The sequence below is a fragment of the Bufo bufo genome, chromosome 1, assembly GCF_905171765.1.
Source record: "Bufo bufo chromosome 1, aBufBuf1.1, whole genome shotgun sequence".
In the NCBI taxonomy this organism is placed as follows: Eukaryota; Metazoa; Chordata; class Amphibia; order Anura; family Bufonidae; genus Bufo; species Bufo bufo.
The window spans coordinates 503,320,408-503,335,517 of record NC_053389.1 but is presented as its reverse complement, the minus strand read 5'-3'; positions in this window follow the sequence as shown (position 1 = coordinate 503,335,517).

The following is a 15,110-nucleotide window of genomic DNA, read 5'->3' as shown; positions in this document are numbered from 1 at the left end:
AAAAGCTCAGACTTTTTTGTAGTTTTAAAAGAATTCTTAGAGGATTCGAAAATTCAATCAAGAAAACAGTATGTGAAAAATAGGATACACAGGAGTGGATTGTATAATACAAAGGCATTACAATAAGCATATTAAAAGGCTAAACCAATTTCCTGCCCCTAATGAGAAAATAAATAAATGGTTTATTTATGATTGTTACCAAAAATAATGTTTGTTCAACTGTCGGAATAAAATCTAATTATCTGTGACCCCTAATTCTAAAACTTCAATATCATGTAATGCTTGATATTAATTAATTAACAAAATCTTAAAAGAAATTAAAATAGCTCAGCTATATAATTGTGATGACCTTTACATTGCATTAGAGTGCCTTAAATGGGTTGTCATATTTTAGGGAGAAACTCAGGACATGTTTTTTTTTTTTTTTAAATAGACCAATACGTACTGTACCTAGCAGGTCCAGCGTCACTGCTCCAGTTTACCTGGCTGGGCTCTGTTGATTCGGCTGCAGTGGTGACATCATGTTGCCAACATATGACTGCTGCAGGCCAGTGATTAGTTGTAGTGTTCACATATTATTGACATGAAATTATTGCTGCATCCAGATCAAAAGAGCCAGGCTGGAAGAACTAGAGCAGCGCTAAGGGATCTGCTAGGTAAGATTTCACCAGAGCAGAGGGCTGGCAGACAGATGCGAGCGCTGCCTGGCCCTGTCAATCAGGACTTGGAGGGCTGTCGTCTGTCCCTCACCGCGCCTGCGCCGAATGCTGAACGATGCGAGATTTCACCATAACACAGGGCTGGCAGACAGATGCGAGCGCTGCCTGGCCCTGTCAATCAGGACTTGGAGGGAGGCGACAAAGGTGAGAGAACGGAGCCTCTAGGAACAGGAACAACGCCCCTTCTGCTCCTAGAGGCTAACTAGCATATTATAAAAGTTCGATTTCTGGCGTAACGGGGCATAGATAAAAGTAGGAATAGGCTAGTTAGGTTTAGCTGACATTAGCACATCGCTAATGTCAGCTAGCTTAATAGGGTTAAATCTGGTGACAGAATCCCTTTAAACTTAAATTAGTCTTGTCAGTGGCTTCATTCTGCCTGAAAGATGACATGCCCCTGGTTAAAAACAACTATATTTCACCATGAAATGCTGCTTTTAAAAATTAGCCAACAATGGGGAAGAGTTTCACGATAGTAGCTCTGCTAGATTGATAGGTCTACGCCTATTTGTGTGTTGGGAAAGACCTATCAATGAAGCCTAACCAGACGCAGAGAAGCTAAAATTTCAGGTTTCATTAAGGGATATTTTTTTATGTAAGGTGCATATTAAAAGCAGGGGATCATATTATATGAACCCTGCATTTTATGATCACCAGTTTGTAATAAGCCCTTATTAAAATAATGTCCTTTGATGAACCCTGAAATCAAGGAAGAAATACAACAGGTAATTATAACAGGAACTTGATAGTGAACATATAGCGGACTGCCATTATGGATTGTCAAGAACTATAACGCCACAAAAGGATGTCATACATACTTGACTTTCTCTATTCACTGCTATAGAGTTTCTGAAAATAGTCAAGTAAGCATACTCAGCTATTTTCAGAAGTCCCATAGCAGTTTATGGAGAGGACCATAAATGCATGGTCTCCTCTCCATTTTAGCAGTGCATGATGAACCCCTGTTCTTGAAACATTTATCATATGTCAAGTGGAAATGTCATAAAAGAATAGCCCCCTTTAAAAGCAAACAGGATTCTTTCACCTGCTGAGGGAAAAACGTTTAGTCTGCTGCAGGTATTGGCTTCTTTACTGTAAAACAGTGAAATTGAAAAGTTGTCTATCTAACTAGCTTTGGCTAACATAGCTAAAGGGTTAAATGTTTTCCTGAAACAAAATGATCTAGCTCCTTGTGTAATTGTCCAATTACTGGGTCCAATGTTTATCCAGTCTGATTGCCAAGTCATATTTAGTTTTCCAGTTTTCCTTCTTCATTTGTCCTTACCTCGATGACACGCTGCTAATTACCTGTTGAGCTTCAGGAATAACTATTTTTCACTCTTTACTTTCAAACTCGTATTCACACTACTGCCCTTTCTATCTGTGTATTTTAATCTGCAGATGGGATTGAACAAGTAGGTAATCACGTCTGGTATGGCAGGTACCAGACGTGTGGCGCAGAGGGAAGGGAGACTGGGTGCTAACACAAGGGAGAGGGAGGAGTGGTGACCCCTAACTCAACTAACACTGGCACCTGGCTACCCTGAAGTCCCTAGATGGGTTGGTCACCCATACGCTGATCACATGCCTCGTCCCTGGCTTACCCTGATAGAAGCCCTAGTTAGTAAGTAGGGTGGTGGGAGCACTAGTCCTCACCACTGACACCTAGGGTAACAACAGGGAAAGGACAAACAATACAAACACAACATATAATCCCAGAAGGGAGACAACAAATAATAGGAAACAAGCTGGAGATAACCGTAGATCAAAACCGAACTGGTTCCAGCAGGCTCCACAGCTACACCACCTGAGGTCAGAATAGATAACTTGGAGGTAAGGTCTATATCTGGCAACAAGGGAAGCAGAAAGTGAGAATATATAGTAGCTGGAAGTGGCTGACAGAGAACAGCTGAAAGGAAAAGCTACAGATTCCTAACAGGGACAAAAAGGATCACAAACCTAAGCAGGAAAACTTTAACTGGAATACATTCCCAACGCTAGGTCATGGAGTGAGCTCTTGAAACTGAGTGAGTAGCCACCCGCTGCGACCTTCTGACCCCAGGCACAACAGGGTCAGCGATAGGTTGTGACATCTCGTGACATAGGTACTGAACTTCAGCCTTTACTAGAGATGAGAAAATGTTTTGAAAAATTTAATTCGTCTGATTCGCCGAAGTTAGCAAAGAAATTTGATTTGTTCCAAATACAAACTGTTACATCATTAAAAAATGCTGACACCGACATCGTTCACATCTCCCCTCCACATGACGTTTTGGGAGAACACGCTCCCTTAGTCATGAGTAAGGGGAACTGTTCTCCCAAAACATTGCATGGAGGGGAGGAGGTGTGAACGATGTCTGTCTCAGTGTTCCTCATGATGTACAATTTTTTATTGGAATGAATTAAAGAAATAAAAGAAACAAAAGTTTTTTTTACCAGCAACTTGTGAGTATGACTTCTATTGCTCACTCACATACAATATTGACACAATGAGGTAACAAGAACACACAAGTCTGCATGTTTGAAAGACTGTCAGTGCTGGGTTAAGCAGAGCTCCTGGTGTAGACTTGTATTTGCTAAAGTTGGCCGAAGTGCTACATATTATACATGCGTCTGAAGCTTTCCATGGCTGACATGATAACCTCCCTGCTGCATTGTTCATGAGCCACAGCTTAGCAACGAGCATGTCAAAATCCTGTTCACCCTAATAGATTTCTATTAGGACTAATAGGAAAAAGGATCAAAAGATCCCAGGTTCTAGCCCCTTAAGGGAGTTAAAAGTTATCACTCTTAAAATATTAAAAGTTTAAATCACCCACCTTACCCAATTTTACATAGAAAAATATATAAACAATAAAAAATAAACATATTAGGTATCCCCACGTCCGAAAATGTCTGAAGTATTAAAATATTTTAAAAAAAATTCCTGTGCTGATTGCCATAATGCAAAAAAAATTAAAAACACATGATTTGCCTTTTTTGTCACCTTTTCCCCGAAAAAAATAATTGAATAAGTGATCAAACTGTTGTACGTACCACAAAAATTGCACCAAAAAAATCTACAGTTCGTCCCGCAAAGGAAAAGCCTTCATATAGACCGAAATATAAAAAAGTTATTGCTTTTAGAAAATGGTGATGCAATGAAAATTTAGATTTTTTCCTCCCTAAGGTTTTCATATTTTTAAAAGTAATAGAACAGACATTGTAAATCAAATGGTGCCCTTAAAAGTACAACTTATCCCACAAAAAATAAGCCCTCATATGACAATTAAAAAAGTTATGGCTATTAGAATGTGGGGAGGAAAAAAACGAAAATGCTAAACCAAAAATGGTCCTGGTACTTAATTATTTTTTAACACTGTACACATGAATCCTTCTAAAAGGGACTCACAACAGGGATAACCATGATCCCATATGGATTCCTCCATAAGGTCTGGGATACCTCCATACGATGAACCTAATGGTATTTATCTTTTAAAATGTATTCGGGTTAAAACCAGATAGGCCAAACATGGTGGATGGATCAAACATGGCTGCTGAATTACCATATTGCCAAAAGGAACAAGAGCCTGGAAACTAGCTGCCTTATAATATAGTGGCCAAACAGGGGCTGTTACTGCAATGGAGTTTGGCTGGTTAGGTGGGGGCAAAATATGCAAATTATTGCTGTTCTGACCTGCAATTTTCTGACAGTAAACACAGAATATTAACCAGCTCTGGCATACCCACTTCTCCAACCCCAACGCTCTCCTGCCCTACAGGTAGGAGCCCTTCTTCTGCCATCTGCTTTTCCTCCTTTTCCACATCATCTAATATGGATGAGAATATGTCTTCAGGAACATCCAGCTCCTCCTCTCTCTGCATCTTGCTAACTTTTCTAGGACATGGAGACCAAGAAGGATGATTTGGAAGAAGTAATGCGAGCAAAAGATGAAGATCTAACCCCTTCTAAGTTGTGCAGACTGGATGGTGCATAGTGGCACGCTGGCATTGCTTTCATCTTATATAAAAATACAATAAGCAAGAAAGTATTAACAGCTGATGTAGAAATAAATACATGTAGGAATAAATAAATAGAACTGGCACAGAATACATTTTTCGATAACAGAACAGATTAACTGGAGATAAGTGAAGTTTTGAAAAAAATTGATTTGGCTGCTTAGCCTAAGTTCGCCAAGAAATTTGATTTGTTCCGAATTAATTCATCACAAATTGCGATAAATCAGGTAAACCCCGGATACTCTGCCTAATCATGCTCTTCCCACTTGGTGGCCTAATTTCAGTGTGAAGCCTTGAGAGTTAAACTGAGGGAGAGTGCAGAGAGACTGCAGGGAGAGTGTAGAGAGAGTGTATCACCGTTATACATCAGTGTGCATTCATAGCTAATTTGTTCAGATAAGCATCATCCTAAATATGGCACAGAGCAGCATTATTCTGTGCAGTAATAATATTAATGAAAGAGGTCCATCAGTTGCCGTCTTTAACTGCCATTTGATGGTTCCAGTTCCAATATTTTCTTTGTTCTGCTCCTATAACAGAGAAGAACGGAAAACTGAAGCATTGGTGTGAATCTGGCATTAGCTGTAGTTACGGTGCCGTCAGTATTACAGGCAGGTCTAATTTATTGCCATGTACCTGAGTTGTCAACTAGAACTTTTCTTTTTTCTGGACAATTTATCCAAAAATCACAGACAGCCAACATTTGTGATGTCACTAGTGATGGTCGAGCACCAAAGTATTCGGGTGTTCGGGCCAAACACATTGCTATATTTGTGTGCTCGGACTCTTGGACTCCCAGGTTGCTGCTGGGAACCATGTTGTCCGAGTTGTACGCCACTTTTACAGACTGACAAAAATACGCACAACCCCCCCTCCAAAAAAAAAACATTCTTTCCTGTATAATTAATTGTATATAAAGTGCAAGTGCTACAATAAAATTGCAAGCAAGAGGCACTCCGAAACAGCCTGTATAGCACATAAAGGAGGGCCTCATTCACATTGTGGTACAATTGTTCAGGTAGTGGGACTCCTACACTGATAAAGCCTATGCACTAAGTGAAAGGGCTGCCAAAAATTACAAGGAACCGGCACTCCAAAACACCCTTTGTTACACATAAAGGAGGGCATCATACAAACCCTTGAAAAATTATTATTGATGGCCTGCTGGTGACCCTCAAAAACATTTGGAGCAATGGCCTGCTGATCTTACCATCTAAAACCTTAGGGGCGAGGGCCTGCTGCTGCATTGGTGACTCTAGATAACCTCTGGGCGATTGCACGTCCCCGTGATGGTGACGATCTATTTGGATGTCTGCCCTATCAACTTTCGATGTTCTTTTCTGCGCCTACTATGGTGATCACGGTTAATGAGGAATCAGGGTTTGATGCTGGATAGGGAGCTTGAGAAAAGGATACCACATCCAAGAGATGGCTTAAATCTGATTGGGTGGAGATGGTGGGTCAAGTTATTAAAGCAGAAAAATCGAAGGAAGGCAGGAGGCGCGCGGCAATTACCCACTCCCGACTCGGGGATGTAGTGACGATAAATAACAATACGGGACTCTTAAGATGCCCTGTTATTGGAATGAGTAATAAAAAATTACAGGGAATGTCACTGCAGTATTTTGGATGAGGGAACGTTATACAGGAAAGGCCCTGCTGCCGCTTTGTTTACTTCTGCCTGATCGCACGTCGCCGTGACGTCCACGATCCATTTGGATATCTTCCCTATCAACTTTCGATGTTCTTTTATGCGCCGACCATGGTGATCACTTATAACGGGGAATCATAGTTCGATTTCGGAGAGGGAGCCTGATAAACTGCTACGGCTACTACTTCAAAGCAAGGCAGCATGAAGTGCGGGCCTGCATGTGAGCTGACCCCATAAAAGATTTAAGTCGCAGGCCTGCATGTGAGCTGAACCAGTAAAAGATTTTAGGTGCGGGCCTGCTGGTGAGCTGAAGTGGAACCGACAAACCCAACTTGAATTTGATGGCTGCATTAATCTGCAGGTGACAGTGATACAGCTCTACAGATTGTTTCCATCTGCATCTTTCTAAGCAATCTGTGGCCTTAGTCTTTTATCCAGACTCAGTCATTGTGCCACTATGTGGCCTCCTCATGCTGCCATCTCCACACCATGTCACCTTGCCACCCATTTTTATCACCATGTTGCAGCTGCTTCTTAAAAGGCCTTAAACTGATCATCAGGCCCACAATTAAATTAAGGTTTTGGAATCGATAAACCCAACTTGCTTTTGTGGGCTGCATCAGTGGCGTAGCTAGAATTGACTGGGCCCCACAGCAAAATTTTGAATGGGGCTGCATCCAACAGTATTTTTTTTAGTGACCCCTTCCTTTCATGCCGCCCCCATTCCTGTGGCTAGTATGGATCGCTCTCTCAGACCAGGGCCGGCTGCTGTTCCATCAGTTTTATACACTGTCTATACTGTCACTGTATCTAATTTTATTGTGCAATACTGTTGAGGGGGCCCTGACCAAATCCTTTAGACCTCCTCCACCTGGATGGGCCCCTACGGGGTCAGGGCCCCAAAGCTGAAGCTTCCCCTGCTTCCCCTATAGCAACGGCCCTGGTCTGCATTAATCTGCAGGTGACAGTTATACAGCTCCACAGATTGATTCCATCTGCATCTTTCTAAGCAATCTGTGGCCTCAGTCTTTTATCCAAAATCAGTCATTGTGCCACTATGTGGCCTCCTCATTCTGCCATCTCCACACCATTTCACCTTGCCACTCATTTTTATCACCATGCTGCTGCTGATGCTGCTTAAAAGGCCTTAAACTGATCACCAGGCCTACAATCTAATTAAGGTTTTACACACAAAACCAAAGTAAAAAATTGATTTTATAGGAAAAATTCATTGAAAACATTCTTTCCTGTATATTTACTTGTATATAAAGTGCAAGTCCTGCCAAAAATTACAATGACGAGGCATTCTGATACAACCTGTATATCACATAAATGAAGGCCTAATTCACATTGAGTTGCAGGCCTGCAGGTGAGCTGACCAAGTAAAAGATTTTAGGTGCGGGCCTGCTGCTGAGCTAACCCTCTAAAACATTATGGGCGAGGGCCTGCTGCTGAACTGACCCTCTAAAACAATAGGGGCGAGGGCCTGCTGCTGAGCTGACACTCTAAAACATTATATGCGATGGCCTGCTGCTGAGCTGACCCTCTAAAACATTATGGGCGAGGGCCTGCTGCTGAACTGACCCTCTAAAACATTATGGGCGAGGGCCTACTGCTGAGCTGACGCTCCAAAACATTATATGTGATGGCCTGCTTCTGAGCTGACCCTCTAAAACATTATGGGTGAGGGCCTGCTGCTAAACTGACCCTCTAAAACATTAGGAGCAAGGGTCTGCAGTTGAGCTGACCCTATTAAAAAAATTAAAGTGGAGGGAATATAGAAAATCTGGATGACGAGGAGGACGAGAAAACAAGATTCAACCATATACTCTTGTTTTGTGGTGGAAAAGGTGCATTGGAATACACTATTATCTGTTATAATGCCACCAGCAGGACTAAATGTACCCTCTGACAGGGCAGGCCAGCACCTCCACGTGTCCAGCTTGGACACACAGTGGTCAGGGCCGATCCTACACGGGGTGCAGTGGGTGCCCCGCACCCCAGCGCTGTCACCCGAAAGGCGCCGAGCGCAGGGCCGGACTGGCCTGCCGGGATAGCGGGAAATTTCCCGGTGGGCCGGCAAGCCTGAGTGCCGCAAGGCCGCGGCCCTGGTGACAAGTGGGGGCGGCCGCGGCCGGCGGCAGGGCAGAGCAGGAGATGAGCGCCTCCATTGCGGAAGCGCTCATCTCCATAGTCATCTGTATTGCCGTCCTCAGGACGGCAATACAGATGCCTGTGCTGCGGCAGAGGAGGGAGAGGTGTGTCCCCTCCTGTTCCTCTGATAGGCTGCCGGCTTAGTGCTGGCAGCCTATCAGAGGCCGGTGCAGGCGGCGCGATGACGTCATCGCGTCGCCTGAGCCGTATAGCGAGGGACACAGACGGAAGAGGCGGCCTGCATCGCATCGCATTGCTGGAGGTAAGTATAAGTGTATTATTTTTTTTATTTTTTTTATATAGGTACAATACTGGGCTGGCACATGATAAGGGGGGCTACTGGGCTGGCACATAAGGGGGGCTACTGGGCTGGCACATAAGGGGGGACTACTGGGCTGGCACATGATAAGGGGGGCTACTGGGCTGGCACATGATAAGGGGGGACTACTGGGCTGGCACATGATAAGGGGGGACTACTGGGCTGGCACATGATAAGGGGGGACTACTGGGCTGGCACATGATAAGGGGGGCTACTGGCACATGATATGGGGGGCTACTGGCACATGATATGGGGGCACTCTGGCTACTGGCACATGATATGGGGGCACTCTGGCTACTGGCACATGATAATGGGGAGGATCTGGCTACTGGCACATGATATGGGGGGGGGGCTCTGGCTACTGGCACATGATAAGGGGGGACTACTGGGCTGGCACATGATAAGGGGGGACTACTGGGCTGGCACATGATAAGGGGGGCTACTGGCACATGATATGGGGGGCTACTGGCACATGATATGGGGGCACCCTGGCTACTGGCACATGATATGGGGGCACTCTGGCTACTGGCACATGATAATGGGGGGGGATCTGGCTACTGGCACATGATAAGGGGGGGGGGGCTCTGGCTACTGGCACATGATAAGGGGGGGCACTCTGGCTACTGGCACATGATATGGGGGCACTCTGGCTACTGGCACATGATAATGGGGGGGATCTGGCTACTGGCACATGATATGGGGGGGGGCTCTGGCTACTGGCACATGATAAGGGGGGGGGGCTCTGGCTACTGGCACATGATATGGGGGGCTACTGGCACATGATAAGGGGGGCTACTGGCACATGATAAGGGGGCTACTGGCACATGATAAGGGGGTCTACTGGCACATGATAAGGGGGGCTACTGGCACATAGGGGGGCTACTGGCACATAAGGGGGGCTACTGGCACATGATATGGGGGGCTCTGGCTACTGGCACATGATATGGGGGGGCTCTGGCTACTGGCACATGACATTTATTTTGACTTGTCAAAGCCGGTGACTAAGTTATTGTCAAAGCAAATTGGTGGGGCTGAAGTTGGGGGCTGAAGTTGTTGCCATAGAAACATTGTAAAGGGGAGGAGTTAGTAAGATAACCACGCCCATGTGGGGGCGCCAGAAATATTTCTGCACCCAGGCGCCTGTGACCCTAGGATCGGCCCTGACAGTAGTTGTAAGGCACTGAGGGATCATTTAGGATGCTGACACGGTCTGCTATGTATTCCTTCACTAGTGATGAGCGGGAGGTGCCATATTCGGTTTCGCGATATTTCGCGAATATTCGCATGAATATTCGTGTTATATTCGTCGAAATCGAATATTCGCAATTATTCCAATTATCGCGAAATTATTTTTTCGCATATTGCGAAAATTTATCTTGATAGTATAAGGCAACGTTCCTATGCTAATGACTATGGCTAGGCTAATATGTGTATTTTACGAAATTTCGTAATATTGCTCTAACTTCGTCTCTTAGAATATTACGAATATTCTAAAAGACGAAGTTAGAGCAATATTAAGAACATTTGCAAAAGTCGAAATTGCGATGCGAGTAATATAACACGAAATAGTCGCATGAAGATTTAAACTTAGCACTGCTATATTCCATATTCTAGCCTAATATGGAATATAGCTGTGTTAAGTTAGCACTGCTATATTCCATATTAGGCTAGAATATGGAATATAGCTGTGCTAAGTTGAAATCTTCATGCGACTATTTCGTGTTATATTACTCGCATCGCAATTTCGACTTTTGCAAATGTTCTTAATATTGCTCTAACTTCGTCTTTTAGAATATTCGTAATATTCTAAAAGATGAAGTTAGAGCAATATTACGAAATTTCGTAAAATACACATAGATTGTATTTAAGCTAATATACTGCTATAGTAATAATTTTTAATAGTGTACATATTTTACAAAACTTAAGTTCTGAAGAGGCAAAAAAAATTACAGGAAAAAAAAGGGATTATAGCACTATATTAGCTAAATTACAATCTATATGTGTATTTTATGAAATTTCGTAATATTGCTCTAACTTCGTCTTTTAGAATATTCGTAATATTCTAAGAGACGAAGTTAGAGCAATATTACGAAATTTCTAAAAGACGAAGTTAGAGCAATATTAAGAACATTTGAAAAAGTCTAAATTGCGATGCGACTAATATAACACGAAATATTCGCATGAAGATTTCAACTTAGCACAGCTATACTCCATATTCTAGCCTAATATGGAATATAGCAGTTCTAACTTAGCACAGCTATATTCCATATTAGGCTAGAATATGGAGTATAGCAGTGCTAAGTTGAAATCTTCATGCGAATATTTCGTGTTATATTACTCGCATCGCAATTGCGACTATTGCGAAATTTCGTAAAATACACATATAGATTAGATTGTAATTTAGCTAATATGGAATATAGCAGTAAGTTGAAAACGCCACTGACTGGAGCAGCCAGGAAGCCAGGAATCCAAAGGACAGGTAAGAACAACTTTAGGGAAGTGGGAAAGAAAAAATATAATAAAAAAAAAAAGAAAAAAAACGAATATTCTATTTCGCGAATATATAGAACGATATTCTAAATATTCGCGAAATCTCGAAATTGCGATATTCGAGAAAAAAATTCGCAATTCGAATATTCGCGCTCAACACTATCCTTCACCATCTTTCAAAGCTTTTCCCTCCTTGTACCACTAGGCCGCGCTTCAGGGTGAGATTGCTGGCGGGGTGTCATGAAAGTGTCCCATGCCTTGGAGAGTGTTGCCCTGCCTTTCGCTTGTGAATAGTGGCAGTTGACTCGAAATGCGACGACCATGTTGCAGCTGGTATTCCATAACTGCCCTCTGCTGCTCACAAAGCCTGGCCAACATGTGGAACGTAGAGTTCCAATGCGTGCTCATGTCGCACAACCATCAGTGAGCTGGAAGTCGGAAGCGCTGCTGCAGCGTTGACAGACAGGCTGAAGCTGTTAACGACTTGCGGAAATTGGCACACATGCGGCGCGCCTTTACTAGTAGCTCTGGCAAATTGGGGTAGGTTTTGATAAACCGCTGAACCACTAAGTTAAGGATGTGGGATAGGCATGGGATGTGTGTCAGGTTACTCCAAAGCCACCACCATATTGCGCCCATGGCCAGACACAACCATGCCTGGTTGTAGGTTGTGTGGCGAGAGCCACAGCTCGGTTTAGTCCTTTATACCCTGCCACAGAGCTCTGTGGCGGTGTCCTGTTTGTCCCCTAAACAGATCAACTTCAGCACGGCCTGTTGACGCTTACCCACAGCAGTGCTACACTGCTTCAAGCTAGCGACTGATGGCTGACTGCAGCTGGAGGTGGAAGTGGAGGAGGAGGCGGCAGAGGAGGAGAAGTGGGGGTTGGAGCCAGTAATATAGCTTCTGGCGGAGACCCTGATAGACGTAGGGCACACAATCCTGGGCGTGGGTTGCACCTGTGCCATCCCAAGGTACGACTCACTCCCGGCTTCCACAACATTCACCCAGTGTGCGGTCAGGAAAATGTAGCATCCCTGGCCACCAGCACTTGTCCATGTTTCCGTGGTTAAGTGGATCTTCCCAGTAACTGCATTGGTCAGGGCACGGGTGATGTTCTGGGACACATGCTGGTGTAAGGCGGGCACGACACACCGTGAAAAATAGTGGCGGCTGGGGACTGCGCACCGAGGGACAGACGCCAACATCAGGCTGCGGAAGGCCTCAGTGTCCACAAGCCTAAATGGCAACATTTTAAGGGCCAGTAATTTAGAAAGTTGCGCATTTAGTGCTATGGCCTGTGGGTGGGTGGGCATTTGCGCTTGCATTTAAATTATTGTGTTATGGACATTTGGATGCTGCGCTGGGACAGGGAAGTGGATGTTGTTGCTGATGGTTCATGCAAAGGTCCAGGTGCAGGGCGAGGGGCATCCGGGCCTGTGGCTTCGGCAGGGATTGCCAAGCAGTGGTTAACACAGGGAAAGAGAAGGCAGTGGTGTGACACGCAGACCCAGATTGTGGACCCAGGCGTTCAGCCCACTTGTTCGGGTACTTGGATGCCATGTGGCGTATCATGCTGGTGGTGGTGAGGTTGCTAGGATTCACGCCCTGGCTCATTTTGGTACAGCACAGGTTGCAAACTACCACTCTTTTGTCAACTGCACTTTCCTCAAAAAAGGGGGATACTGCGGAACACCTACTCCTTGGCAAGGTAGATTTAAGCATGGGGGTGCTCGGTGTAACGGTTGCGGGCCTGTTTGGTGTGGGCCGACTTCTCCATTTTGCAACCCCACTGCCTCTTCCAGTCTGTTGCGGTGCTGCGGATCCCTCCCCCTCTGTACTGCCGTCCTCGCTCGGCTTTTCACCTTCCCATGTTGGGTCAGTGACTTTATTGTCAACCACATCCTCTTCCACTTCCTCACTCTGCTCATCCTCCTGACTTGACCTAACCACAACCTCAGAGATTGGTAACTATGTCTCATCATCATCCACCTGGTGAACGAATGATTGCTGTTCACCACCATCATCTTCTTGAGACTGTGAAGGCTCAAGAGGTTGGGAATCAGGGCTCAATATCTCAGGTCCCTCTTCAAGCGTGCTGGGCGCGAGGGCCAAATGTTATAGTGGTGCTGGATAGAGCTCTTCGGAATATCCGAGTGTGGGATAACTCATTTGGCAAAGCCTTTCAATGGTGGGAGGAAGGATGATCAGAGAGAGTATTCGGTTAACCAGACTCTTGGCAACAGAGACAAGACTTGGTGGTAGAGAGGGTGGTGCTTAACCGATTGGAAGCATTATCTTCAGCAATCCAACTGACCAACAGTTCGCACTGGTCTGACTTGGACAGTGTTGTAAAGCGCCGACCAGCTAAGTTGGACATGAAGCTGGGTACAGTGGATGATTAATTTTTTTCTGGTGCACTGGCAGCAGGCACTGTTTCATTGAGCCCAGGGCCACGGCTTCTACTTGCACAATCAGCATCATGCCCACTTCCAAGGCCCTTAGTGCTCGCCTTCTTAATTTTAATTGTTTTGTCACTAGATGTGGCGCAGATTGTTTTACATTCCGCTAAATAAACAGTTTTCTGATGCAGGACAGTATATGTCACAGAAACACACATAATAAGGACACTAGATTAGGCCCAGATTTTTGGATTTTGCTATAATGAAACAATTTTCTGATGCAAAACAGTATATGTCACAGAAACACACAGGATATGAACACTAGATTAGGCCCTGATATTAGGATTTTGCTCTAAAGACACTGTTTTCTGATGCAGGACAGTATATGTCACAGAAACACACATAATATGGACACTAAATTAGGCCCTGATATTAGGATATTGCTCTAAAGACACTGTTTTCTGATGCAGAACAGTATATGTCACAGAAACACACAGAATATGGACACTAGATTAGGCCCAGAAATTATGATTTTGCTCTAAAGACACTGTTTTCTGATGCAGCACAGTATATGTCACAGAAACACACGGAATATGGGCACTAAATTAGGCCCAGATAGTAGGCATTTACTATAAAGACACTGTTTTCTGATGCAGGACAGTATATGTCATAGAAACACACAGAATATGGACACTAGATTCAGCCCTGAAATTAGGATTTTGTCCTAAAGACACTGTTTTCTGATGCAGGACAGTATATGTCAAAGAAACACACAGAATAAAGACACTAGATTCAGCTCTGATATTAGGATTTTGTCCTAAAGACACTGTTTTCTGATGCAGGACAGTATATGTCACAGAAGCACACAGAAGATGGACACTAGTTAAGGCACAGATTTTGGGATTTTGCTTTAAAGAAACAGTTTTCTGATGCAGGACAGTATATGACACAAAAACACACAAAATATGGACACTAGTTAAGGCACAAATTTTTAGATTTTGCTATAATGAAACAATTTGCTGATGCAGGACAGTATATGTCACAGAAACACACAGAATATGGACACTAGATTATAAGGCCCAGATAATAGGATTTTGCCCTAAAGAAGCTGTTTTATGATGCAGGACAGTATATGTCACAGAAACACACAGAATAAGGACACTAGATTCAGCCCTGATATTAGGATTTTGTCCTAAAGACACTGTTTTCTGATGCAGGACAGTATATGTCACAGAAACACACAGAATATGGACACTAAATTAGGCCCTGATATTAGGATTTTGCTCTAAAAACACTGTTTTCTGATGCAGGACAGTATATGTCACAGAAACACAGAATATAGACCAAGATTAGGCCCTGATATTAGGATTTTGCGCTA